The 26,918-nt window shown below is 42.9% G+C and overlaps 1 long non-coding RNA gene across 1 annotated transcript in view; it reads left to right on the top strand.

Annotated features, from left to right (window-relative positions):
* Positions 1–23,874, top strand: part of LOC121671160 — a 35,977-nt gene extending 12,103 nt beyond the window's left edge. The window contains exons 4-8 of the long non-coding RNA XR_006018406.1: positions 3,310–3,466; positions 3,703–3,843; positions 16,309–16,390; positions 17,161–17,256; positions 22,550–23,874. This is a non-coding gene — a long non-coding RNA (uncharacterized LOC121671160). The remainder of the gene's footprint in view (positions 1–3,309; positions 3,467–3,702; positions 3,844–16,308; positions 16,391–17,160; positions 17,257–22,549) is intronic.
* Positions 23,875–26,918: the final 3,044 nt, after the last annotated feature.

Below are 26,918 nucleotides of genomic sequence, written 5' to 3'. Positions count from 1 at the left end.
CTGGCAAGCAGAAGCAGAGAGAAAGTTGCTATGCAACCAGGCAAGCAGCTGCTGAGCCAAGGAGTCCAAGAACTGGGAGCTTTTACAAACAGGAATTGTTTTGAAAAATACAAACAGGCAGAATTTTATGGTTGTTCCAATTTTTGTGTTTGTCATCATCTTCCTTCTGAATTTATTTAGTCAATGTTGGTGAAGGGTCACAGAAATGTTGCCTCAGGTGCAGGCTGGCAGCCTGTTTTGGGAGTTGTAAAACTATGGGAATTTGGCTTTGGTGACAGTGACATTCTGTCTGTACAGCTGACAAGGGACTTTAATTATTTTAGTCTAGGCTTGCACTGAGCCCAGAGCACTCCCCCTGCGACTGCAGTGCTGGCTGGGGCACGATGTCTCTCTGGCAGCGGTGCTGGGTCACCACAAGGTTGTGCCCAAGGCCAAGGCTGGCAGGGATGAGCTGTGCAGAGGGGCATCCCACGCTGCCTTTGTTCCTAAACCAAAATGAGCTCCAGGGTCCCTGCAGGGACCGTCACCCTGGGGAAAACATTTGTTCAGATGAATGGCTGAATTTTGCTCATGTTTTCTGTGAAAATAAATGTGGCTGTCTTCTCAAAGACTGGGCAACTAGCAAACTGGTGCTACTCCTCTGCTCAGATGTAGTTTTAGTGCTAGCAGGGAAGCCTGTCTGGCATTAGCTTTTTATTAAATAAATAACTGAATAAATGGTAGTGAAAAACAAGCTCCCTTTTCTTCCCTCAAATACACACAGTGAACTAGCAAAGGTCACTGACAATCATTTTAGTGGAGTTACAACTGAATTACAACCGGACACAAAACACAAGCTCAGACTACCACTCAGGCTATTTACCTACTTAATAAATTCCAAGAGAGGTGTGCATTCAGGGCTGTAAACAAGTCCTTTACCATCCTTTCCCATACAGGCTGTAGACACTGTTTAGACACTCTGACTTGGAAGTAATGTACTGGAATAATCACTTCTCCCACTGCACCACAACCTAATTCACTGCATGGCAGAGGGGGGCGTTAGGCGAAGTCCCTGCAGAGGCAGATCGATGGTTACAGAATTGCCAAGGAGGGCCACAAATCCTTCATCAACTTACAGCCAGGGTGTTCAGGCTGCTTCCTCTGGCTCTTTTTGATAAAATCTAGACAGCAAATTATCATATCAAAGTATAAATTCAAAGTAGCAGAGTGATAATCATCTCCAATTCCTAGTGGATAAGCAACTAATGAGAGGTTTGATGAACTACAAATGCAGGAGATAACAAAATAATTACAAAATGGCAAACTGTTGAAGACTTTTAGGAAAAAGGATAAAGAGAAAATTTTTAAGAGGTGCTTTTTACAAGGAAAACATGTATCAACAGTCTATCTTTGACCAGGTACATTAGGGAAATTATACCAAAGCATGTTAGGAAGTGTTCAAGGCCAGGCTGGATGGAGCTCTGAGCAACCTGGTCTAGAGGGAGGTGTTCCTGCCCATGGCAGGGGGGTTGGAACCGGATGATTTTTAAAGTATCTTCCAACCCAAACCGTTTTATGATTCTATGTCCACCTGGTGTTTTTCCTTGCTCTGCATGTTTCTTAAATTTTATTTTAGCAAGACACCATTGTGATTTTTTAATAGCAAAGCTCATTTTCCTGTTGCAGTAATTAAGAATCTAATTTGTCTGTTGATGGTTTTGGATGCTCAGAGTAAACACAGTGAATGGGTAATGGTGCAGGCACCCAGGAAGCCTTTCAGTCCAAAAGGCTCTTAAAATTACCTGTTATAAGATGTTAAATCAACAAAGGAGGTGAAGGGGGAAAATGACAGAGGTTTCTGCCTGTGAAGCTGCAAAATGTCTGCCTGGAGCTGGGAACTGGTGAGTGACGAGGCAGTGGGTTTGGGTTTGCTGCTGGCAGGTACGTGTCATGCAGAGATCCACTGCAGGTGTCTGAAAGGGGAGGAGCTACAAGATTGAGTTTTTGAGGCAAGATTGTATCAGATAGGAGAGGTAGTGCTGGTAAAATTTTTTTAATGGCTCAATATATAAGAAAATTGCATCTTACAGATATCATGCAGATGGAATCTGCAAAATGAAGCCATGCCCTGACCTTGGAGAAGGAGACTGTGCTCAGGTCCTCCCTCTGTCTGCCTGAGGGGACCATGCTGGTTGCACTGGAGACTGAGGCAGCTAAAGGAGGTTTGGAAAGGGGCTGGAAGGAGGGCTTGGGCTCTGCATGTCAGGGCTCCGCCCATAGTGAGAAAAAGACACCAGGAACTGCCCAAATGGCTGAGATTTAATTTGGGTAGAAACGCAACAGCTGGGGAATGGCAGAAAGGCAGATGGGAGCTGAGTTGTGCTCCAGGAATGAATCCCTCACAGTTGTGCTATAGGATGAAGAATCCCTCATTCACTCTGACTTTACGCTGAGTGACAGCTCAGGAACAACAAACCACCCCTGGGGAGAGGAAAGCGCTGTTCCACGTGTCTGTGAAACCAGCACTTGTCTCCTGATGAGTGCAGTTTTGGTGGCTGATCTCTGAAGACTCCAGCCTTTCTCCAAACACTGTAAGTTGTTGGAAATCCTTGTTCCAAAGAGCTTGCAGTCAGAATCAAAAGAAGACAGAGGCAGTTCAAAAGAAACAAGGACAAGAGAAATTTAAGTGTATGTGATATTCAAGATGTGATTAATTGTAAATAATGATTTGCCTGACCTTGGCACTGCTCCCAGGAAGTCACACCAGCTCAAGAATGCAACATGATGACGCACTACTTGAAAATACTGTGCCAAACCCCACCTGGTTCCTGTTAGCTGAATGTCTTGTTGACATCGCTCATTTGTTCTTCACTCCATGAAAACTCATGGACTCACTGATGGATGCAGCTGGATGGAACTACTTGGCAAACACTAATGGTTTTAAAAGGTTTAATAAAGTACTAATTAAAGGAGGGGGAAAAAACAGAGCTCAGAATTGTCTGCGAACATGTGCATTGTTTTTTTTCAACATCTTGTAAATTAAGTAATTTAAACTGATTGACAAAAACTAGTTCCTTTTTTTTTTTTCAATGTGCCTTTGGGATGTTTATGGAAACTAGTTCGGTGGGCATGCCCAAATACTGACAATGCTCCTTGTCTCTTCCTTAAGGACCTTGTCAGAGCTTGTGAAGACAGGATTTCTCCGAAACCTGCAAGTGAACATCAACTTGTTTTTTGAACCAGAGCTTCACGGGGGTGCCCTCTGAAAGCCCAGCTAACAGCAGATACAATGTTCATGAAGTACTAAGTATCTATATTGGTTTTTTTCAGGAGTATGCATTGAAAATCTTTTCATACCTCTTACAAAAATACAGAGATGTATTTCAACTGCTGTCATCCCTCTTAGCCTCCTGCAGACCATCTGACCCATCAGCTTGGCTTGCTACTGCTGCAAAACTGGGGTTTAACTTCAGGAATGAACTTAGAGGTGAGCTTAGGGAAGATACCCAGGTGGAAGGCATCCCCTCACAGATCCACGTGCCATTTTGTCCCCTTTTAAAAACAGTGTAATTTTCTTAAGTAATAGTGGCCTGGTGTTTGCTCTTATTCCCTTTCCCTTTCCTTTCCAAAGACATTTTGGACTTCTATAATGTTTTGTGTGTTGGGGGGGAAAGTCATGCACATGTGGATATTTGTGCCTATATACCTGCCTTTCTGTCACAGATTGCTGTGGTTGCTACCTACTCATGATGGAGAAAGCAGGGCTAAAATGCAGCTTGAAGGGATACAGAAAGCTGGAGAGCCTGGTGGTAATAATTAGCATCCCTTGAGGAGTGACTCCATGTTCCTGAGCTGACCCCCAAGGTAAACGGCACATGCTTTGCTGGAAATCCTCTGAATCAAGCTTGTCTCTTTCGGTTGTGCAAATGAACTTTGATAGTGAAACACCTGTGATTTTCAAGTTTGACGCATCTAATGAACCTCTGCCCCTTCAAATTTGTACTGAACATCTTCTCTGTGTAACCAGTGAGTAAGAGGAACAAAGTTCAAGTATCTTCCCTCGTCCTATTTCCTGACAAGATAAATAAATATTGCTAAGTTACTTTTTTGAGAGAAAATACAATACTCTCTGGCTTTCAATGAGCAATTGTGAAATAAACTGTTTCCTCTGTTCTTCAAAAAAAAAAAAAACCAGTTGTAGTTGATCAAATAAGAAATATGAGGAGGACAATATAGTTCCTTCTGAGGTCGAAGAGATTGTGCTGGGACTCAAAAACTCAGTAAAATCAAACCCAGAACAATCCCAAATGATGACAGCTGAATGGAATGGCAGGGATTGTTCTGAAAGTCTGAAGTTCTACAGGAACTGATGTTTCTGAGTCATCCAAGATCCCCTATTGGTAAGCATAATAACAAATTGGAGAAAATGTCTAGAGGACCATCCATAAGAAAACAAATCATAGGGAACTTTGCCAAGATGTAACTCAGACAGGCAATTAAACAGGGAAAGCATTCCTGCCTTAATCTTACTGTGTGTTTGTTGGTCTTAAACTAGAATTAGAACTTGTAGATTTATGACCTGTATATAAAATAAATAAAAAATCCCTGCTAGAAGAGAAATTCTTTTTTGCATAAAAAGTGATGTTTGACAGAGATGATCGTGCACTACAAGATTTGACTTTCAAATATTCTCACAAATCAATTTCTTGATGAACCCATTTTACTATTCTGAACCCCAAAGAAAAGCATCCCCGGGTGATAGAAACTGAAGCCCTGACCTGAAGTCCTGTTTCAGTTGGCAACTGGAATTCATTAAGCCAGGCCAAGTGTGGCAATAGGAGCATGGCAAAAAGAGTATAAATACCCTAAATACCTTAAAATCAAGCCAACCCTTCCCTTGCCCTTAGTCCCCAGATCCCTAGAGATCCTTCCCTCTAAATTAGTGCTCCTCCTTTAGGCTCAAAACTCTTAAGTACCTGTAGAATATCTCCTGAACCACCTCCTGACCCATTTTTTTGTATATTTTGTAAGCTTGATTCACGTTTTGCTACTGAAACTCTGCCTTTTTTTTCAGGGCGAGAGTGACAAAGCCTGTGTTGGAAAGTTTCTCCAGTTTGTAAAATTACTGACTTTTCACAGGTGCTTTTGCACTCAGGGGCAGGTATCTCAATCTGCTGGATAAGCCAGAACCTGCCCATGAAAGACAGGGCTGGGTGACAAAGAAGGGTGTTGCTGATGCCTCTGTGCAGCTCTCCTGGCTTCAACATTGGGACGTTTCCCTGGAATTGGTTTCTGTATTGAGGGAGGCATGGGCAGCAACTATCTGCCATTAAGAGAGGGAATAAGAAAAGCTGAATACTGCCCTGAGTGACTCTGATGCCTCTGCTCACTCCTAAACCATGGGGATTGTCAGGGCTTAGCAGAGATGTGGGCTGAAGGAAATCTGAGCTGGTGAATGACCTTCAACTTCCAATCTTCTGCAATTTCATGTGAAAATACCAAATAACAGGGCGGATATGGGGTCACGAAAAAAGCTCTGTTTCTAAAGGCACTTTTCAGAAGAACCTCATTTTAAGGCAACACTAGCCCTGCAAATAACTTATTACACTTATTTAAAAGATGCTCATGAATAATTTATACGGCATTAACTTGTAAATGTGATAGCTTTTGAAATCATTAGGCTCCAGTAGCTTGCTTTGTAAGTCCATGGGCTGGATCTCATTATTAAAAGCTAATTAGCTCATTCAACTGGAACACATTCTATCAAATAGCTATGCCAGTACTCTTCTTTTCATTACAACAGATTATATTAATTCTAAAAATATTCCAGAAATGGCATAATGGAAATATTTAATAATAAAGATATAACATTCTATACACATCGATAATTTCATTACTACTTTAACAGGTTTTCCAAAACTGGGTGAGATTTCAGGATTATGATTATTTTTATTAGTATTTGGTATTAGAAATATCTGATATATACATAATTTATTTAAATATTAAAGATTATACCTTATACATGGGATGGATGTTTTCAAAGTGTTCATTTGGATGTGTGAAAAGCTTGGATCTTTGTTTAAAAAGTTATGCTCCTAAAGTTAGATTTCAAAGCCATGTTTGACACTAGAAAGGATGGTGATCACAAGTAAGTGTGAGCAACATGCCCATAACAGCAGGGTCAAGGGGTGGGGCAATGCATAAAGCTGCTCTTGCCCCAGCTCACAGGGGAATATGGTGGCCATCAGTCAGTTGCAAAGTCTATTTTTTTTTCCACAAAAAAGTGGTTTTTTTATTTGCTGTTGAATTTCAATATGGAGAAAACACTGCATTTTCCTTCTCCACTGTTCTTCCTATGGGTGTCATTCCAGCCATTGTGAAGAGAAATTTGAGAAGGAGAGAAAAAATAGGCACTGACCGAGTCTTTCCCACCTCCGGCACTGGAGCAGGAGTCACAGCCAGCACAGCTCCACAAGTGCCAAAGCCAGGTGTCAGAAACAGCCCAAGAACTCACCTGGGCAGCACCATGGGGAAGTTGATCTTTGCACAAATGACTTGTTCCCAAGTCCTCCCATCCCACGTTGCCTATGAAAATAATCACAGTGTACCCATCCAGCACAATATCAGAGGAGATGTTCTGTAGGATGTGTCTTTTTTCAGCATAAAGCAAAATATCATTTAGGTCCATTCGTGCTAAAACCCTGGCTTTGGGAGAAGAGCCTTGGTAGGAAAAACAGTTGCCACTGGGTATAAAAAAAAAAAATCCAGCTGGTTTGATAGTATTTATCTGTTGTTGGATTTGTAAAGTATTTGCTACATAAATTATCCAAACATTCTTTTTTTCCCCCAATATTTTGGGTTTATAGTTGTCTTTCCTTCAAATTTAAACATTTTTAAACTTCAGTACTTTTAAATCCCTATTACCAGCTTTTAAAGGGATTAGGGTAAATGGCTTTTATTCTGCAGTCACAATATTATTGCTTTCAAATACATCTTCTTGGATTTCCTGTTCAGAAAGAAAAAAAAAAAGGAATTTAAATAATTCACAGCAAAGCTATAACGTCTGATTCTGCCCTGATGAATGTTTCCCTTTAGGAAAGACGGTTCTCTTAGTAATGTAACATCTGGCTTTCATCTTGAATAAATACAACAACTCAAAAGCAGGAAAAAAAGAGTAGAAAAATGTTCATTTTCTGGCATATCAAGCAGCCAAAAGGCCAAATTACCAGAAATAATATCTAGCAAGCAATGCTGCCTGAGAAAAAGCCATAAATGAATCTTTTGGGACAAGTTGTTTCAGACGATCCACTTGGTCACCCGGAGAGTGGAGAGGAGAGGGATGGCGAGAGGAGCAGCAAACAGCTTGGATCTGTGGCCCTGCACATCCCAAGAGCCACTGTTGGAGGGCCCTTCAGGAGCCTTCCCTGCCGGAAGTGCAGCAGGAAAGCTGTGCAGTCCCACTGGCTGCTCTGTGCCAGAGCCACATCCCCTCTGGCATGTGCAGCTACCCTTGGCTGCCCTTTGCCTTGTCAGACGACATGTCCCACCCCTGCAGGACCCATCTTGAGGGTCTCTTGCCTTTTAAAATGCAGTTTCAAGAACTAGACTTGGTGTTTAGAGAAAGTAAAGAAGATTTAATCATTTTTTTACTTTAATCAATGAATTTTTTTAATAGAAGCCAAACAAGAAATAAAACCTACAAAAAAGAAGTCCTCCAGAGAAGCAGAGAGGAGGGCAAGGGTTTGACAGATGTCCCAGAGTCATTTTGTTTCCCTGGCTGCAGGGTGGGAAAGTGGACATATGCGTGTGCTCCTGATGGAGGTATGGGCCCCAGTCAGCAGCTGCCATGAGCAAGGTCTCTCTGGATTGAACCCAGTTCATATTTCTTGCCCCTCGCCTTTCCTGTGGGGAGTGCATTGATCTGTCCATCAGTGAGCAGACAGACCAGGCTGGCCAGAGCAATGCAGTTGGATTTTTATGTGCTGGCAGTCCCCAGTTGTTATCCCTGCTGGATGGGAGTGCTCTGGACACGCCACAGTGGGGCAGGGACTGCAGCTCTGCTGGGGTGGCAACTGCAGTGTGGAGGTGATATCACAGGGACCTACTCAGCTGCTGGCAGGTTCCTGAGCAGAGTTTGTTGCAGCTTAGAAAATCATGGTGTTCACTGCAGCTGCTGACTGGAAGCTGAGCCCAGCCTGCACGGGAGAGGTTGGCAGGAGGGCAGTTGGATATAAACGCCTTTTAATTTCTGTTCTGTCTGAGCTACAGTGTAGCACTTTGATCTGCAAGCTCTCGTAATTTAGAAGTTTTAAATTTAATGTTATGACTTTGACAGGCAGCTAATCTCATGTTTAACTTTCATGAAGACTTACCTATTGTTATTTTTAAAATTTTTTTAAAAGAATAAATTCTTTTGGCCTTGCACTGTAATGGCAAAGTCCTGGGAAATGAACCCAAGAGCTGGATCTGTCTCAGGGTCTTGTATCTTCTCCCTTTATTAGGTCTGCTCCTGTCAGCCTTAAAACTGCAGCTTCACACCATGCCCCTATAAGGTAAAATTCAATTCTTCCTTTCTGTAGAAGGAAAAACTGAAGCACAGAGCAGATAAATTACCTGCCCAAGGTCAGAGTGTGACTGAAGGAGCACTAGCACACTGATGAAACCATTTCTATGCCATTTTGATAAGCCTGAAAGTGGCTCTTCTTAGGAAGCACTGGAATGGAATATCTGCAGCAATTGGAAAATACTGTTTTACCCCTTTTTCATGTGTACCTTTAATTCTTTATAGCAAACCTTTACATAAGCCTTGGTGGTAAATTTTGGCTATTAGTGGGTAAGCATGAATGAACAAAAGTAAATTTATAGGGAGCAGGCAAAATGCTGCAAATAAATGCTGCAAAATGCTGCAAGAATACAATAAATAAATTTGTCTTCTATCCTGCAAGACCACAGGGACTCAGCCTGCCATACAGAATTCCCACTCACCCTGATTGCTGTCTTTCATCAGTTTCTGAGGTGAGTGAGACCAGGAGGGTACAGTCAAGTTTTCTCATGATGGCCTGTTTCCATTAACTGAAAGCAAAGGCCTCACATGTCAATATCCTATGTTTCGAGAAGCTATTAGTTATTGACTTGACTTTTGCTTGACAAGTACAATATTGTTAATGAAAAGAGAGGAGTCACTTTGTCACTATGGTGAAAATACAAAGATTTCTGTTGTGAATTAGACTTGTTTCCTCCTGAGAAAAAACAGTGTCTTATCTCTTATGACTCTTCTGTTCCTAAACATATAAACATCGGTTGCCCAGAAAAGTGACATCAAAATGAAAGAAGGCATTTCAGTCAACCTTGCCCACATGTCAAGGCAGTGGAATTTTCAGTGCTTCCTTTTATTCCCCTAGCACCTGATTTCTCACGGTTTCACCTCTGGCCCCTGAGAGCCAGGCAAGTCACTCACTCATCTGCATCTTCACTTTTCTTCCCTGTCAGCTCTCAAAGCATCTAAGTTGCCTGGTTCTTGCACTTCAGTGCATTTTGCTGATAATTCTCATCTGGTGATAGGTTTTAGTGCACTAGATTGCTGCAAAGGACTCTTGGTGAAATACCATGTTTAAAACAGTGATTATTTGAAAACTCTGTAGAGAAGGAAGTTAGCTTAACAGAGATTCATAACTCCTTTGAGAGCTTATCCCAGTTCCCCCCAGCATGGGGCGGGGGGGGTGGGGGGTTGCTATCACTGAGCCCAAACGGAACATGGTGAGGTGAGGTGCTCAATGTGCATTGATATTGAATGCTGCTGAATCCTTAGGTGGGACCAAGAAAACAGAGATGTTCTCAGGACTAATTGCAGCTCTGGAGGTTTTGTGCAATTAGGAGGAAAATCCATCCCTGGATTCAGATACTGATACTCTGGGGTTTACTTTTTCATCTTGAAAGGCATACAGACCATGACAGTGGTTTTAACTGGAACACATACAAGTTGATTTTTCCCACTCTCCCTGTATGTCTGCAGGAAATTACAATTGGGAAAGAGCCAAGCTGTGATAACTCCATCACTGCAAGGGTTTGTCTCTTGCTGCCTTTAGCCCTCCATTCTGATGTGTCTGTGTTAACCTCCTCTTCTCTTTCCAATTACAGCTCTGGCCCTGGCGCTGGGAGCAGCAGGGCCTGTCCCTGCAGCACCGGCCGCCCTGCAAGCGCCACCATGGCATCAAATAGCCCCAATGATGATGGGGAAAGCAGCAGCAGGAGATGTGAGGAATTTTTCCCAGTCACGGGACTTTCTTAGCAGGATGTACTATTCAGTCTTTCCATTTGTAATCATCACAGAGTGAGTCTTTCCTTACAAGAAAGAGAGGCACAGCCCTGCTGACATTGAAAGCTCTGGCAGAGTGCTGCAGACATCACTGGGGAAAAGACCATATTTTAATGGGTTTTGTCTCTTAAGTAAAACCTCAAAATGAATTATTTTCTCCTTGTGTATAATTGTTTCAGTAATCTGAAAACATTTATTTCTGTCACCTACAGATTAATTCCTCCCTTTGACAGGGAGAGAAGTGAAGTTCACAGTCTGTACCGATACCATTCTTTTTGGGAAAAGGGAGTCTTAAAGGCATTTTTCTAAGTGATTAGAATTATTTTATTAATTAAAATTAGAATTCTAAGTGATTAGAGTAACTCCTGGGTAACCCAACTGCACTCAAGTGTCACCTCACTCAGGGGCTGCCCCACTACTATGGTCATTAAAAAAAAGCTCAGCATTTACATGAGGCTGGGTTAAAACTCATCTTTGTGAAAGACTGCATTATTAGAAAAACCTCACAGCCCAACATCATTCCTGAAATTAGTTATGTAATGGGCTTTTTGATTTTTTAATTATTATTATTTTTGACCGTGTCATTTAATGTACATAAATAAGGAGAAGGTGATCTCTTTTGCTAAGCTTCTTTGCTGCAGTAGTGGAAATCAGCTTGTACAGTAATTGCCTTTTGCTTGGCTACTGGCTCTGTTTTCACATAGAAAACCGTTATAAAAAACTTCTTTTAAAACCACATTGCAATAGTTTGAATATTATTGCCAAATTAATTATGACACTATTGGTAGTCTCTTGATCTTTGAAAAAACTTTCTCTTCAGCCTTCTGAGAAAGGTAGAGAGCAGAAGATGGAGCAAATTCAAGAGCTGAACATTTGAAAATTAAGATCATCTGAAGATCCAAATCCCCACGGCAGAGAATGGCTGCAGCCATGGGCTGCGGGACTGCCACTGTCTCAGCTGTTTTTTCCAGCTCTGCAGGCAACCTGTGCATAAAATATCTTGTTCTTGCTTTGCTCATGGCTTGGAATACCATATAATAACTATCAGCACTTGTACCTTCACTGGAACTCATTTTGTCTCAGGTATCTTTAAATGGGAGTGAAAGTGATATTGGTGAAACCCATCAATGCAATGGAACAGTTTTAGTGAGCAGGCAGACACTGGACATTTAGTATTTCCCCAAATCTACTTAATAACAATCCCTTGTATAACATGGTCTACTCCTGCCATTCATTAAAATCTGTGATTTGGGGGGAAGTAAGAAAAAGCAGTATGTTTGAGCCTCAAAGGGTTTCAGCAGGGTTCAGTTTGTTTAAGTTGTCAAATGTTTATTAATTTCTTTCAGAAGAAAATCCTTATGCTGTGTTGCAGAAGGATATTTTATTAAGTTCAGACAAACTGAACTGGCTTTCAGCAAATAGCATTTGGCTCTTGAACCAGGAGGAAGTAGCTTGGTAGGGTGTCATCATATTACAAAAGTGATATTGTGGCTAGAGGTCAGAAATTCTGGTATTTGTTCATTTGTATTGAATATATTGAATTTGTGATGCATTATCTGAGTTCCTGTCAGTGTTTTTCTCAATCAGAATTTCACCCTAGTCCAGAAGGAAATACAGCAAGCAGTGTGTGGTCTGTGCTCCTAGAAACAAAGGGCTTCTGAAAATGTTGGTATCACTGTGCGTGGGTCCAGGACACAGGAGCTGCTTGGGGTGTGCTGAGCACGTAGCCAGCCCCTGCCTGCCCTGGGAGCCTGCTTTGAGCCTCATAAAGGCAGCCAGCTGCTGCTCGCCCCAAATGGGTGAGAGGCACAACCTGGAGGGATTTCAGACATCTTCAACCCTTCGGGACAGCCTCTTGCACAGCCACCCAGGAAAGGCTGTTTCTCCCTATGCTTAGAATTTGGCTATAAAACGCCCAGACCTCCTGCCAGCTACAATAGTTAATGTGCCAGTTAGCTTTTCCTCATCTTGGGCTGCTGCATTTCTTGGTGTCTTCACTGCATGTCCCACTGAGGCCATTTTGCTGCTGCTTACTCAGACCCTGGGTAGCCTGGGGGTGTGGCCCCGGTGTGGGACTGCGGGAGGGCGGAGGCTGCTGCATGTGCAGTAATCAATGGCTTCTCTGCCAATTACTCCTTCCAGGCCGAGGGGAACCTGGCTTGCACTTGCTTCCTGGAAAATAGTGTCACTGGCTCATCCCAGGAAGTGTTCAAGGCCAGGCTGGATGGGGCTCTGAGCAACCGGGGCTAGTGGAAGGTGTCCCTGCCCATGGCAGGGGGTTTGAAACTGGGTGATCTTTAAGGTCCCTTTCAACCCAGGCCATTCTGTGATTCTATGAAATTCAAATCAACTGCTCATCTTCATAAACCACCCAAAATTGTTTCTCCTCCTGTGGTGGAAAGGTCCCTGTGTCATGTCTCCCTGTGGATTTGCTGTCAGGGTGAGAACATCTGCTGCTGCTTTCAGTTCCCAAACACCAGTATATGGCGAGACAGGCTCAGCCAGTGGTGTTTCCATACATTTATGGTTATCCCTTTATTAATGATAGAACAATCTCATGGGCAGGGATGAAGCGAGGGGAGGGAGGAGATGACAACATAATTCTGGTTGGATATATTCTATTTTCTTATATAAATATTAATTATTTCACCAAGAATTGCAACTGATTTATCTGCAGTTATCCACAGTTTATTACATTTAATATTTTTAAAACCATATTAGCAAAAGGACAACTGAGGGAATCTCTGTGACAACTGACCAACAGAAAATTAATTAGGATTCTGAATCTCTACTGCTGGTATCTTAGAGCTCTTTGCTTCTCTGGATTAAACGGAATTAAACTTTATTGAAGACAGCAAGGATCTTGGCACTGGAATCAAGCCCACATCTGCACCTGGATTTTCCTATTAAAAGTGGATAGAGTAAAAAGAATCTTAAATCTTTTTATCCAAGATTCAAGACATGCTAGACAGGACATAGAAAAGATGTGTTCTTTTTTGAGGTTTATAATTTTGAGTGTTTACCTACCATGGATTTACAGTAGGGTTTTTTCCTGTTTGTTTTGGAGTGTTTTGTGTGGTTTTTGGTGCTTAGAACCAATTGCCTGTCTGGGATCCTGGGATGAATGTTTGTCTTGTATTTTTAATGAGGCCGGAGTTAACATGGGCATGTTTGTTTAGCAACAACATATCCAACTCTTTGCATGTCAAGGCGCCTTTGTTTGTGTACCACCATCATCAGCCCTTTCGGGAGGATCAGGGAATAAAGCTGGTAGTTAACTTCTGATGTGGATGGAAAATGAAGCACTGAACCTGAATCTAGTCTCATTCATGTTGCTATGAGTGAGTAACTCAAAGTCAGCTGAATTATATCAGAAAGAGGGAATTTGGCCAATGTAATTCACAGTCTTGCACAAACAAGATATTTGAGTCTGGTCTAAGGATATGCTCTTGATTTTCAAATATTTAGCAGTAAGTCTTCAAGGAGCTACAATGACAGGGTAATTAAAAAAAAGTAAAAAAAAGGGAAAATAAAAAAGAAAGTGTTCTCCAGATTCCAGAAGCGATTGGAGGGAACATCATCCTTTCTTGCTATTCGATAGCTAATTTCTTCCTAGGAAATTCAGTTTCTGAAAATAAATGAAGTGTTGTATCAAACCAATTGGCAGCACTGAACACAGAGCTGTGGTTTCTGTCCCTGTGTGCTTGTGTGACAGTCAGACCTTGTGGCTGTCAGCTTCAGTCTCAGGATGGAGAGTTCAGAGATAGGGTGGCCATTTTGAGTTATTTCACAGATTTCTCACCTGTAAGCCTCAGTAACTCACTCTGCTTTGATTTTCCACGTAGGAAAATAGAGTTTGCTATCCCCTTCCTCCTGTCATGGTTCATAGGGGGCTGGTCAAGGACAATGATGCTTCCACTGCTACCTAATCTGGCAGCATCCAGGGTAGGAGCCACCTAGCCCTTGGCTTGCATTATGTCTGGTGCACTGGCTCTTCATCTCACCTGGGGCTTTGGAACACTGCCTTGAACCTGATGAGTTTAATGTGTTACACATAACTCAGCAGAGCCTGAGCACCCTTCAGCCCTGGCCAGCAGCACTGGGGACCCCCCTTGTGTGTTCCAGTTCACGCTTCTGGATGCTGTGTGCTTCTGAAAAATGTTGTTTCTGTGACAGAAAGACCCTCAGCTTTTCTTTTGAAACATCAATATTAAATGAGTATTTCTGAGACATGCCTGAGTAGTGGTTATGTGGTAGTTGCTAATATTTGGATGTTACAGTGTTTGTCTGAGAGCTGTCTTCATTCTTCTGCAAAAGTAGCTCGATGAATGTTCTGCTTTCTCACTGCACAGCTATGTATCCCTCCATAAAACAGGAAGGGGAAAGAGCCCTGGCAGCTCTATATCTGCTGATGCTTTGCAGCTGCTGGAGACTGTTCTTCTGCCATAGAATCAGGACAGCCTGGGAGACGTGGGGTGTAAAAACAGAGTTAAAACTCTGCACTCCCATGGTATTCAATAATGTCTCTTTTCTTTCTAGATTTATGTCTTTCAAGCATAGCCCATGGATTTATGTTGCCATGCAGGGCAGTGTCAAGAAGCGGTGTGGTACTGAGGGCATCGAGCAGGCTGCGCAGCAGAGCAGGGACAGGGCCTCCAGCTGACTGCTGCGAAATATTAAGGGGAATAATAGATGGATTTGCTGGACTTGAGGAAGTTGTAGCCTCTTTTGTGGATAAAGGTTATACAGGGGCTTTCAAAACTTGTAAAATCATTTCAGCCCAAGCAGGGACAGATATGAGATGAAAACCTCCAACATGTCTATACAGCCAAGGAGCCTCTTGGAGCCGGAGGAGGAACTCTGGGATGCCAGTCACTCGCCTGGTAGCAGCCCCCGCAGAGCCACCATGTCATGTGCCAGTGCCAACAGTGTCCTGTGCAGGACTCTAGATGATTTTAGAAATGGTTTTACCTTCAGAAAACATCAATGTTTTTACATCTCATTGGTGAGCTTTGCCTTCTCTTGGAGCCAGGCTTTTGTTCGCAGTGCAGTGAAAAGACACGAGCGAAGATGAGTGTTCCCAGCTGCTTCTGGCCTCCTTCATGTTTTATTTCCTGCTGCTGTTCATTCCGCTCCTCCACAGAGGAGGGTGCTGACTTGTTCCTCTCCTGTCTGGGTGAATGCACACAGCACCCTGAGCACACCACGATCCTGACCCGGTCCCACAGCAGAGACGGGAATGGGACGTTGGTCTCTGGATTGTGCTCCCACCCAGGCCTTGGCAGCAAAGCACGGAGAAGGCCATGCATGTGCTGATGACCTTGTGATAGGACAAGGGGGAGTGGCTTTCAGCTGAAACAGAGTAGGTTTAGATTAGATATTAGGAAATAATTGTTTATTATGAGGGTGGTGGAACAGGTTGCCCAGAGAAGCTGTGGCTGCCCCATCCCTGGGAATGTTCAAGGCCAGGCTGGATGGGGCTCTGAACAACCTGGTCTGGTGAAAGGTGTCCCTGCCCATGGCAGAGGGGTGTGGAACTAGTTGATCTTTAAGGTCCCTTCCCACTCAAACCATTCTGTGATTCTATGATTCTGTGGTCATATATTTGCACTTGCTAACAGAGTAGGTGGAGTAACAAAAACATTTGAATTTGGGGCCACTTTGCCATCTCCCTGAAAATACTTCTCAAAGGTGTGAATAACTCTGTAAACACACATCAATAGAAAATCTGCATTAAGATTTAAACCACTCAGATCTCAACATCACAATGAATTAAAGCCAAAATAACCGTGCTGTGCATTTAATCAAACAAGGTCTGTTTCAAGGAAAGCTTTGATTTTTTTCTCTATGGCTTTTTCTGCATTTTGTTTAAATACACTCTGGCCATATTCTGCCTTTGACTACTATAGTCTGATGCTCTCTCTGGAAAGACTTTTGATGGTTTTGGAAAATTTCGTATATTTCTATTTCTAATTCTACAACTAAATAAATATTGTAATTTCTGATTCACTTAGGTCTGGCTCTAACCCAACCTGAACATCTCTAGGCCTCAGGAATGACATTTAATTTTGAGAGCATTTTGGCAGGCTTGGCAAGGTAAGAAAAATGAAGCTCTCATTAAAAATAGGAAGGCAACATGTTTTTTGGTTTGTAGTTTAATATTATTGTTTCCAAGCAGCTTCTCAAGGAGTGACTTTGCTCTTGTACAACAAAAGCATTCTTGCTTCTAGGCATAGTAAAGCTTTGCAGGAATAAAGCAAGAAATGCTATTTACAGTGAGCAGGAAGTCCCCAGACCCTTTACAGAATATATGTGCATAATTTACTGAAATAATTTGAGTTTTTCAAGGTGGTCACTTTTCACAGTCTCAGCAGTCCCTCAAGGCATAGAAAGAGCAGAAATGCTCAATAAAAACAAAACTTAAAAAAAATAAAAAGGCTGAAAGGTGAAGAAAATGAAATAAGGCACAAATGAAACACTACATTAATTATCTTGGAATGCCCTTTTAATCCCTGTGCCTGGTTTGTGGGTACCTGCCCCAGAATTACCTGCATTCATCATCAATGACATTTGGCTGGCCATGGGAATTCTGGCTTTTCCTTCATTACTGTACATAAAATAGACTCTTTGCTTTGTCTCCTGCTGCTTGTTACCTGATTTGATGGGGTAATTTATGAACACTTCTCTCGTTTTTTCTTTTCCTTGGAGATAAAATATAATGCTTGTCAATGTTGTAGCTAGAACAGTAAGCACACAATTATGCAATTTTATGTCTTAAAGTGACACCATTCTGCTCTGAGGAATATGGCTACATAGCATAGCCAGTGTTGCATTTTGTGACAATTTAATGTTTAATTGATCTGTAGAATGAACAATCTGCTGAAGCCCAGCTCAAGACGGTTCCTTCCCAGCCTGCAGAACTCATCCTTCTCCTTGCTGGTGCTGCACCACATTGGGTTAGTGTAAGTAATTTTCTCATGCTAAAAACAAGGTTGTGTCAGCTCCCTGATGGGATGTGGTGCACATTTCATAAGTATGTACCCAAACATTAGTTGATGGAGAGTTTTATTCTGAAAGAGGACAGACTGTTGAAATATTTTTAGCTGCTTAAACAGGGAGATTCCTTGAGAGGTTTCTGAGCCCTTCCTGGAAGCTATGGTAACATGGTCCAACACCTTCAAAGGTCTGGCTGTGTTGTTGTTTTCCCTGAATCTCAGAGAGCCCCTTGGGGACAGCACTGAAATCATTCCTTACCACACTGGGAGTTTTCTGCTACCCACCAGACAAGCAAGTCAGCTTTGAGCAGGTGTCAACTGTCTGCTGGGTTGGAGAAACCTGAGGTTGTTACAGAGGGAGCAGTTTGTGTCATTATTCAGTATTTCGCTGACAGCATAAACCCAGAAACATGATTTCATGGACTTTATTTCACAAAGTAGCCAATGCAAATAGTATAAAAAAATTGATACTGCCAGATTTGCAGACGGGAGCCTGTGGGATTCCACAGGGCCCATATGGTCCGAAATCCTGGCCAAAAACTCTGCCAGAGAGAGGGAAGCCCACTGCAGACATGGATGACTCTTTCCCCATGCTTTTTTCTGGCCGCTGCAGGTGCCAAATGGGGCTTTGAGAGTCACCTGGAGTGCTTTGCCACCATGAGAAACTTCAGTGGCATCTAACCTTGCCTGGTGGCACAGAGCACAGTCAGTTAGGTCCTGTTTGCCGGTGCAATTCCATCTGTTTCGCCTTTCACCACCACCACTGTTTGTGCTGACAAGTCCTCCGCTTGTGGTGCTTCAGCACTTGACAATGAAGTGGCATTTCATTAACTCCACTCCTTTTCATAACACTCTCCTCAGTGACACTGACATGCTGTAGAGCTACTGCAGAACTATTTTAACTGCGTTACTTTAGGTAATTTACTCTGCTAATCATCTTCAGGTACTTTCTATTATTTAAATGTGTATGGTTTAATGGATGACAGCAGGCAATAAATTCTGCCTGGCTGCTGGTACCAAAACAGCCACCTAAGAATTCAGTCTATCTTTCAGCTGCCACTGCAGTGCTGAAATGCACACAGAGAAATCAGATCACACAAAGAAATCCACTCAGACTGTTGCCATAAAACACAACTTTTCAATCCATTTTTCAGCAAATCACTATTAATTACCTGAACCAGGCAATCTTTTGTGAACATTGCATAGAAAATATAGTAAGATGTAGCAAATTCTGGACATATTATTTTTTGTTGGAGACTATTATTTTTAAATATTACCAACTTAATGACAGCAGTTGGGTTTACTTAGTTGCATAATACCCATGCCAATAGTCTTTTCTCCCAGAGAGCAACCTTCTCAAAGTGAGCAGGATTAGTGCAGGGTGTTATTTTTCCAGTAGTATCAGTGTGGTGCCTTCAAATTTGATGGACCATGAAGAGAGACAGTGAGCCTTTGTATTACAACAGATCAGTGACACAAGCTAGGGAGTGTTAGTGATGGGCAGGGACTTAAGCATTCCCAGCTAGTGAGCAGGGTGAGTGCTGTGAGACAAAAATCTGTCCAGCTGTGTATCTGACCACATGGCCAGTACTTCTGGAGTTCAACTCTATGTAGAAATTATATTTCTGGTGCCTAAAATTCCTATTTAAATGGAATAACTCTGTAATAGCAAGTCTAATAATGCACATGCATCCCTAGGTAGAACATCTTTTCTCTGCAAAGAGGAAAAAAAAAGCTTTTAATTGGAATAAAGCTTTCAAGAAGAATGTTTCTACATAAATGGGGCGGGGGGGGGGGGGGGGGGGAGGGGAGGCTGTTTTTATTCAGTTTACTACTCTTTCCTAAGAATGGATTGTGATAAAGACAGGAAACTGGCACTAGCATTTTGAGTAGAATTGTTTGTTCCTTGCTGATGGCCATTAACACTGTCAGTAATTTACATGCAGACAAAACCTCAACTGAGATTACAACTTGATTACAACCCCCCCCCCGTGCTGAGATTACAACTTGAATCCATCACTGGCAGCACACCTCAGACACTACACATTAAATTCAACACCAAGGTAGACAAACTTCCAAAGAGTTAAGGTCTTTAGTTAGGGTTTTATCTGCAGCACGTGTTAGCCTTTTTAACGAGATCAGGTGCGTTTTAGTGTAAACAAGCAGACTTGAATCTGGACTATTAGAGGCAATACTTCAGACATAGCCTCTAGGTGGGCTTGTTTTCCCTCCTGCAGACAGCTCAAACTAGATAAAGGAATAAAAAAACACAAAAGAAAACGGGAATTACTGACAGCAGAAGAAACTGACAAGGCTGCAGTCTCAGCTTGGGAATTCAAATCAGGTCTTGTTTTCTCTTAATTAGTTGAACATTCATGGCTGGAAATTACCTAAAATGGGATGAAAAATGGTGGGGGATGGGATGCAAACACACATTTACCTTCTCTCTCCTGGGTTAGTGACTCCATGAAGGCTTTCGCTACCCATCTGGGAATGAGATGAGTGTGTTGGCTGGGTCAGCAGCTGTGACTGTGCAACCTGGGGCTGTGGCTGGGGGCACGCAGCACCCACTCACCCTTCTGACAGGGGCTGGAGGAAGGGGGTGCAGCCATGGATGGACACACCCCACACTGCCCACCCTTGCACCCCGCCTGTCCAAAGGCTTTTTGTTCTCTTAAACTTCACTGTAATTATTATTGGCCTAACTCTTCACCCCCACCACTCGAGTTCTGCATGACAGATATGGACCATTATGCCCCAGGTGAGGATTTTAGTCCTCTGTCCCTGCTGCTGTCAACAGTGCACAGGGTATCAATGGTCTGTTCTTATTGCTTTGCTACCCTCACTTATGGCATTTCTACCCCCATTGCCCTTTTTATTTCCTATATCGTCTTCAATTTTTAATCCTATTCAAGGAATGGCCTACTTAACCTATGGGTCACCTACCCTGTATAGCATTTCTTTTGTACCATTATGACGTCCACATATAAAGCCAACCTCACCTCAGCGCCTGTCTGTAAGTTTGAAACACTTTTTTTTGCATGGGAAGATATTTAGGTTGTAGTATATTTCACTTTTAAAAATTTTCCTTTTATTAACAGGCCTTCATAAAGACAGGACAATGTCTTTGGTACTCATCCATCCACTTTTCTAACACAGTGTTGGAGCTGCCTTTTAATAATTATTTCAAAATAGGCCTGAGATCAGGAAAACTAATATTCTTTTCGTCTCAGATCATCTTTTATTGTGTAAACCAGCTGGCTTTTGCAGCATCATATCCGTTGTACCTTCATAAAACTCTGCAGCCTCTCTGGAGAGTTTTGAATGTGTAATCCATTTTTCATAACTTAACACAGATAATCAAAACAAATTAGGCACACACATAATTTAAATTCTTATAGAAGATGTGACCTTATTTCTGAAAAAAACCCACCCCAAAATAGTCAGAATAACATCTTCAAACTTAGTAGAAGCAAGATAACTAAATCTGGATTTTCCCAAGAATTGCATGTCCCAGGTAAGTAGCATTTTCCTATCTTTAAGTTTGAGCACATAAATGCTTTCTGAAACTTCTCTTGGCCACTCTCCCTGCCCCAGAAATGTTCAGGCTCTGAAATTTTCTGTTCAGCACCTAAATCTGAAATGCCTGGTATCTGAGTGTAGCTGTGCTGGTCCAACAGCCACTGCCCGCACTCCAGGAAAAAAGTTGCCATTGAAATAATTGGGCTTGGCTTTTCAGAGCTATCTTTAGTGCGTTGCTTCCAGTTTATCCAAATGGAGACTCTGTGGTCTTGACTGTTTCCTACCATGAGAAGGAGGAATTTCTGCAGGATCCAACAGGCAGCCTTTGCTCCCCAGAGATGGGCCTGTCTTAGACGCATCTTGCCCATGCTAGCAGCTCGTGGAGGCTCTGGTGTCCCCCGGACAGCCCCAGGGAAGGCTGGTGACTGCCTGGACCTGTTCTCAGGTGTCAGCATGTCCTATGGCAAGATTTCCTATGGCAAGTTCTTGGAGTGTGAAGGAGCCCCTGGTACTGCAAACAGCTGTTTTCTCTTGTTCAGTGACACCTGCTGGTGGAAAGGTCTTGGAGACATTTAGGAACTGCTTGTCTGCCATCAGTACTTGCACCAGTGCCTGCTTGCTGGAAGACAATGCTAAATTCCTTCAGTTTCTGTGGGTGTGAAGGACTAGATTTAGACAGGACTGGAGCACTTCATACTGAAAAATGGTGATGGGCACTGTGTGGAGGATGATGTCTGACAGCAGTGGTGCAAGGTGCAGGAAGTGTGCTCTAGAGTGAGATCTCCTATTCATTTTACTTTGATTTGCAAGATGGGACAAAATGGGAGTGGGATTAAAGTAACCATTTCATGACTTCATTACTGCAAGTAGAATGAAGAAAAGAGAATGAAAGTATACAGCTACTTTCTGCAGATCTTTCAGAATTTCATTTGATAACTCAGTATTTATTGCCCCAATATGTCAAGGTAAACAGCAAATGCAGAACTCTGCAACCACTGGGCAGTAATGGAGATGTGACAACTTCAACACATTTCAGGTGTGTTGCAAAAGTCCTACGCCCATCCTATGGTTTTACTTCCATAATCATGGATGCAGCTTTGTACGCTGGAGGCCCCGTACCATGTGATGGAAGCAGTTATGCATCAAAAGGCAATCCTCACTGCTCTCCAAATCAAAGCTGAAGTGCTGTGTGCTCCCAGCCCAGAGCCCTTTCTTTACAACCTTTGTCAGAAGCAAACCAGCTGGTGCTTCCACTGCTGGCCCAAATTGTGACATTAACAAGCGAACTGCTGGTTACTGCTTCGGCTGTAACAGCACAGAGGATTTCAAAGCAATAGTAAAGTAGAAAACCAGCAGCAAACCCCAAAGGGGGACAATCACTTGGAAGTTTACACTCACCCCGCTCCTGGCTATGCTATGTTTGGAGTCACTTTCTTGTCAGCCCTGTTTTGAAGGGCTGAGTATGTGATTATTGCAGCCTGCCCACAGCAGCACAGGATATAAATGTTTAGATGAGTTTGTAGCATTTTCCTCCTTCACTCTGCTGTGTTTTTGATAGCTTCAGGTGGCAGTGCTGTTGATATTTAAAACAATTGGCATGTGCCCAGCAGCTGCTGCTCTCCTGTACAGAAACTAACAACTTCTTAGCATTGGCAAGCTCTCAAGCAGCACTGGTTTGGGAAATGCAATAAAAGAAATACTCTAACATACACTGTCTGCTGTTCTCTTGACTTCAAAGGGAGCTGGAAGCTCAGTTCAGCCAGGCACAACTCTGTTATACTTCCACATCGCTCCTGAAAAAGCAAGACAAGTATCGTGCCAGTGGGCGTGTATCTATTTGGAGACAGCAAGAAGAAGGAATGAAAGCCAGGACCTGATTATGAGAAAATTGTACAGGGCTGACAAGCCTATAACACTGCTTTCAGTTGTGACTTTTCCAAGTTCAAGTATCTCTGAGGATTGATCAGCCTGGTGTGTGCAGGAAAAAAAAAGTCTGATTCATTCACTGTTAGCTAATTTATTTCTGGAAACTAATTACATTTTTGAAGTATTCTGTAATATTATGATGGACTTCTAGTTAAGTAAAAGAGTTGAAGCAATCTGGTGAAAGATGGAGTATAATTCTGCATTGCTTTTCTTTACCCTGAGCAAAGCATGGCTGGCAGTTTTCCACAAGTCTTTATTACTTCTAATGACATAGCAATTTTTACTCTGGGGAAGAATAACTCAAGTAGTTGCATACTAAGGACCCTACTTTTATAAGCATCTTAACCTCCTTTTTTTTTTTTTCCTTTCCTGAATTTCACATTTTGAAACACAGGTCCCAGGTTTTGCTTTTAGTGGCTGCCTGAACTGGCATTGCTACAACTCAGACTGGTTTTAGGATACATAGTGTTACTCAGAATCTCCTGTACTTTCTAATAAATAGTCACTCGATTCAACTTCTTATTTAATATACACTTCACACACTGTAGAGCTTAAATTCACTTTCCTTTCCAAGTCTGTTTCAATGAGCAGAGCGATGAACAGTAATACTGTGTTGAATTTAGCTCAGCATTTTTCCTCCGGCTGGCTGTCTCCTCAGCTTCTTCCTGAAAGGGCTGTACTACATATTACCTTGCTGTGGACAGCTATACTGGTCTGCCTTAAATCTGGGAAGGCTCAGTGAGCTGGAAGAAAATACTTAATATTCCTTGATATCAGCACATGCCAAGGGGGCCATTTTTTTTTTTTCAGTCAAACCCTGTCTCTTACATTCTCTGATGTAGCACAGAAATATGGCAGTTAATATATAGGTTTTTTTATCTCGGCTGAAGGCCTGTTAAAAATGGTACTCTTATCTGTTATCCATCAAAGAGTGTCAGAGGCCAGATCCAAAGTAAGCAGTTTTCTAGGGTTTGCCTTCTTTCTGTCCATAAGTGATCCAGGGCTTGAGGACATGCCAGGCAACACATAAGTTTTCAAAATTGTACTGTTGTTATGTATGCATACAAACATGTAAAATGCAAACATAATGTGTATATGCTATGTAGTTGCTACATAAACAAATATGAAAAATCCAGATATGAAAACATTTTCTTTTTTTTCCTTTTTCTGCTATAAATAAATTCAGTCCTACAATTCTTTTGAAAATGTATTTATTTTTATCATTGTGCTGGAGAACACTTTCTTTTTCCCCACTATGTATTTCTTTCTCCCAATAGAAGCAGATTTTTTTTTATTTGTCAAGCCATTGTCTGGTACAGTAATATGACTCATCCCCCAAATCCTGGGATATAGAGTAAATCATCTGCAATCCACATTTACAGCCATTCATTCTCAATAACATAGTTCCAAAGAGAGGTAATCCTTTGTATTTTTTTTTCAGGAGAAAGTGAGTGTTTTCCTTTGGAAATGTCTTCACTGGTCATTGAATGCCTTTCCAGTTCACTTTTGAAAGAACACAATTAAGTATCTGATTAGATCTGTCAGCACACTCAGGAGAGCAGGAAGTCATGGCCAGGCAGAAATACCTTTCTACAGCAGCAACGACTCATTTGCTCCAGGGATCCATCAGCCACACAGTGCTGCTATAACAATGAACCCAAACAAATGTTGAATGATATTTTAAATATTTTTTAATTGATGGTATTTTACTTTTTTGTCAAAAGGAAAAAAATTATGTTTGCCAGCTGGGATAGTTGGGATGCTTTCCTCTGTCTGTGGGGTTGGCTTTGGTTAGAGCTGCTCAAGGAACAGTGTGCTGGCCTGGACAAATGCTCACTCCTGGCTTTTCCCTGCCTCCCGCCCAGCTGTGAGCCCTTTTACCACAGTGGTGAGTGTATTTCTGGGTATTGCTGGATACTTGTATATGTTATCCTTAATGCATATTTAGGTTTAGATCACAGTATACGTCGGATTGAGGCCTCTGCAGTGTGTGACATGGAGGAGTTGGCCCAGAGCAAGGTACTTTTTAAAAGTGCTGATCATCCCCATGGTTTGTTAAGCACTCTTCAGACAAATATGCAGACACTAAACAGATTCCTGCATCTTCCTCAGACAAATGTTGCAGCTGTTTGGAGACACACAGCAGCTGTATGTGATCCATGAGAAAGGGAAGTGCAAGATGCTTTTTCTTTTGACTTTTCAGGGCATTTAAGGCAGGCTGCATTAAATTACATGTTGTGCTGTCATCATTACTAATCTTCCCTGCCCAGAAGTGCTTGGAGCCTTTGTTGACAGGAAAGTCAGCAGCCTTTGCTCATTTCAGAGGCTGCAACATGAGCAACCTCTGGGCTTTCTTGTTGTAGTGATGGTAAAGAGCTGGTCAGCCCCTCTAGTCCTTAGGTGGTTCCCCCCCATCAGATCTTAACTGATTAAGTATGAAACTCACATAAAAACACCTACACCTGTTGGAATGCTTAAATTACCATCAAAAAAAAGGGTGTCTGGGCATTTTAATTTCTCCTATAGACTGGACATATTATGTCGGGGTCCCTTCCCCCCTGCCATGTGGCCCTGGGAGAGGGGCCCTGGGGGGTAGACACGGTGTTTCCCTGCCCCTGGTCAGCCTCATTCCCCATTGGTTGTTTTGTGTTTCCCTGCGCGGGCAGAAGGACCCTCGGGTCCCGTGATTGCTGCAGTTCCTGGGCAGATCCCGGCCATGCGGCTGGAGAAATAAACATCTCTGAAACATCTATCAAGAATCGGTCCATAGCTATTTCTTTTCCACGGGCCTCGTTGTCTGATACACGTGTTGCAGTATCCCTGCTGTAACAAATGGTGGATAATGTGAGCAGAACAATCCCCGATCCCTAAGGACAGGGACTGATTTGTGAGTAAACTCTGGATTTCTCTTCTTGTATTTGTTTTGCTGTTCCATCTCTATACTATGGAGGAACCGTGGAAAGACTCTCAGCTCTCAGAGCCTCATATGGACATTTATCTTAAACTTGAAAAGATTCTTGAACAACGATTTGTAAATTTTAGTTTAATTCAAGCTCAAAAGGAACTGAAACATTTCCTGGCATGGTTGTTTAAGAACTTTTTCTACGTTTCTTGGGATTTGATTCTTACCAAAGACTTTTGGAAGACTGTTTGGACACAATTTCTGAGTCAAAATACATGACGATGGAAGAATATTTTCATGAATATTATTTAATTACCAAGACTGTTGAACAATGTCAGCTGTGTCCTGGAGAAGGGAAGCCTGCCTCAGAGACCGTGTGGCCTCGCCCACGTGGACCGAGCGCTCTCCGAGCAGCGCGAGGCAGTTCCCGCGCACAGGCGGAGTAATGCAAGCTGCAGTGTCGGCAGCTCAGCGAGGCGCGGCGGGAGCAGGGTGACCCAGCAGCAGTGGGAGCAGGGTGACCCAGCAGTGCCCGCCCGGCCCCGCGCAGCGCGTGGTGGAGCGAGCCCCGTGAACGCCCGACCGAGAGGGGCGGCGCGCAGGCAGCAGCTGGCAGTGGTGGCTGGCAGCGGAGTGGAGCCTGCACCCAGCCGAAATGAGTGCTGGAGCAGGGCACGGGGGGTCGTCACTCGGGGGCCCGGCTGAGACGTGGGTGCAGCCCCAGGCAGTGGCAGTGCAGCTGAGAGCAGAGGCGGCAGTGCACGGGGAGCTGAGTGGCCCAGCCCGGCCCGCACGACCCCGGGAAGAGCGCGCAGGCACGAGCAGCCCACACGGCCCCAGCAACCCTGGCAATTCCAACACGGAAGCGAGCGAAAACAAAAGAGAAAGCAAAAACGCAGTGAGACAGAAAACAGCAGCCACTTGGAAAAAGGAAAAAATCATCATAGCTAAGGTTTTAGAAATAGTAAAATGGTATAATGTTAAACAAAGTTACAGTTTTATAACGAGACTTGACAACCAAGAAGACATACTCGTTCATAGAACTGCTATTAAAAAGAATAACCCTGAAAAATACATCCCAAGTTTAGAAGATGGAGAAGTAGTAGAGTTCAAAATTGTGCAAGGTAGGTGTCCTGGGTTGCAGTGTATTCTATTACCATCCCCATCAGCTGTTGAAATCAGGTGGGGCAGTGTTTCCTTGCCTCCTCCCCCCAGACTATCTTTCTGTTAATTGCCCATCATTGTCCTGCCGCCTGACTCAGAGATAACTCCCTCCGGA

This window comes from Corvus kubaryi, unplaced genomic scaffold (genome assembly GCF_017639235.1).
Source record: "Corvus kubaryi isolate FWS band 111438036 unplaced genomic scaffold, C.kubaryi_AGA036_p1.0 37397, whole genome shotgun sequence".
In the NCBI taxonomy this organism is placed as follows: Eukaryota; Metazoa; Chordata; class Aves; order Passeriformes; family Corvidae; genus Corvus; species Corvus kubaryi.
The sequence above is the reverse complement of the archived record's forward strand: the minus strand, read 5'-3'. Positions and strand labels throughout refer to the sequence as shown.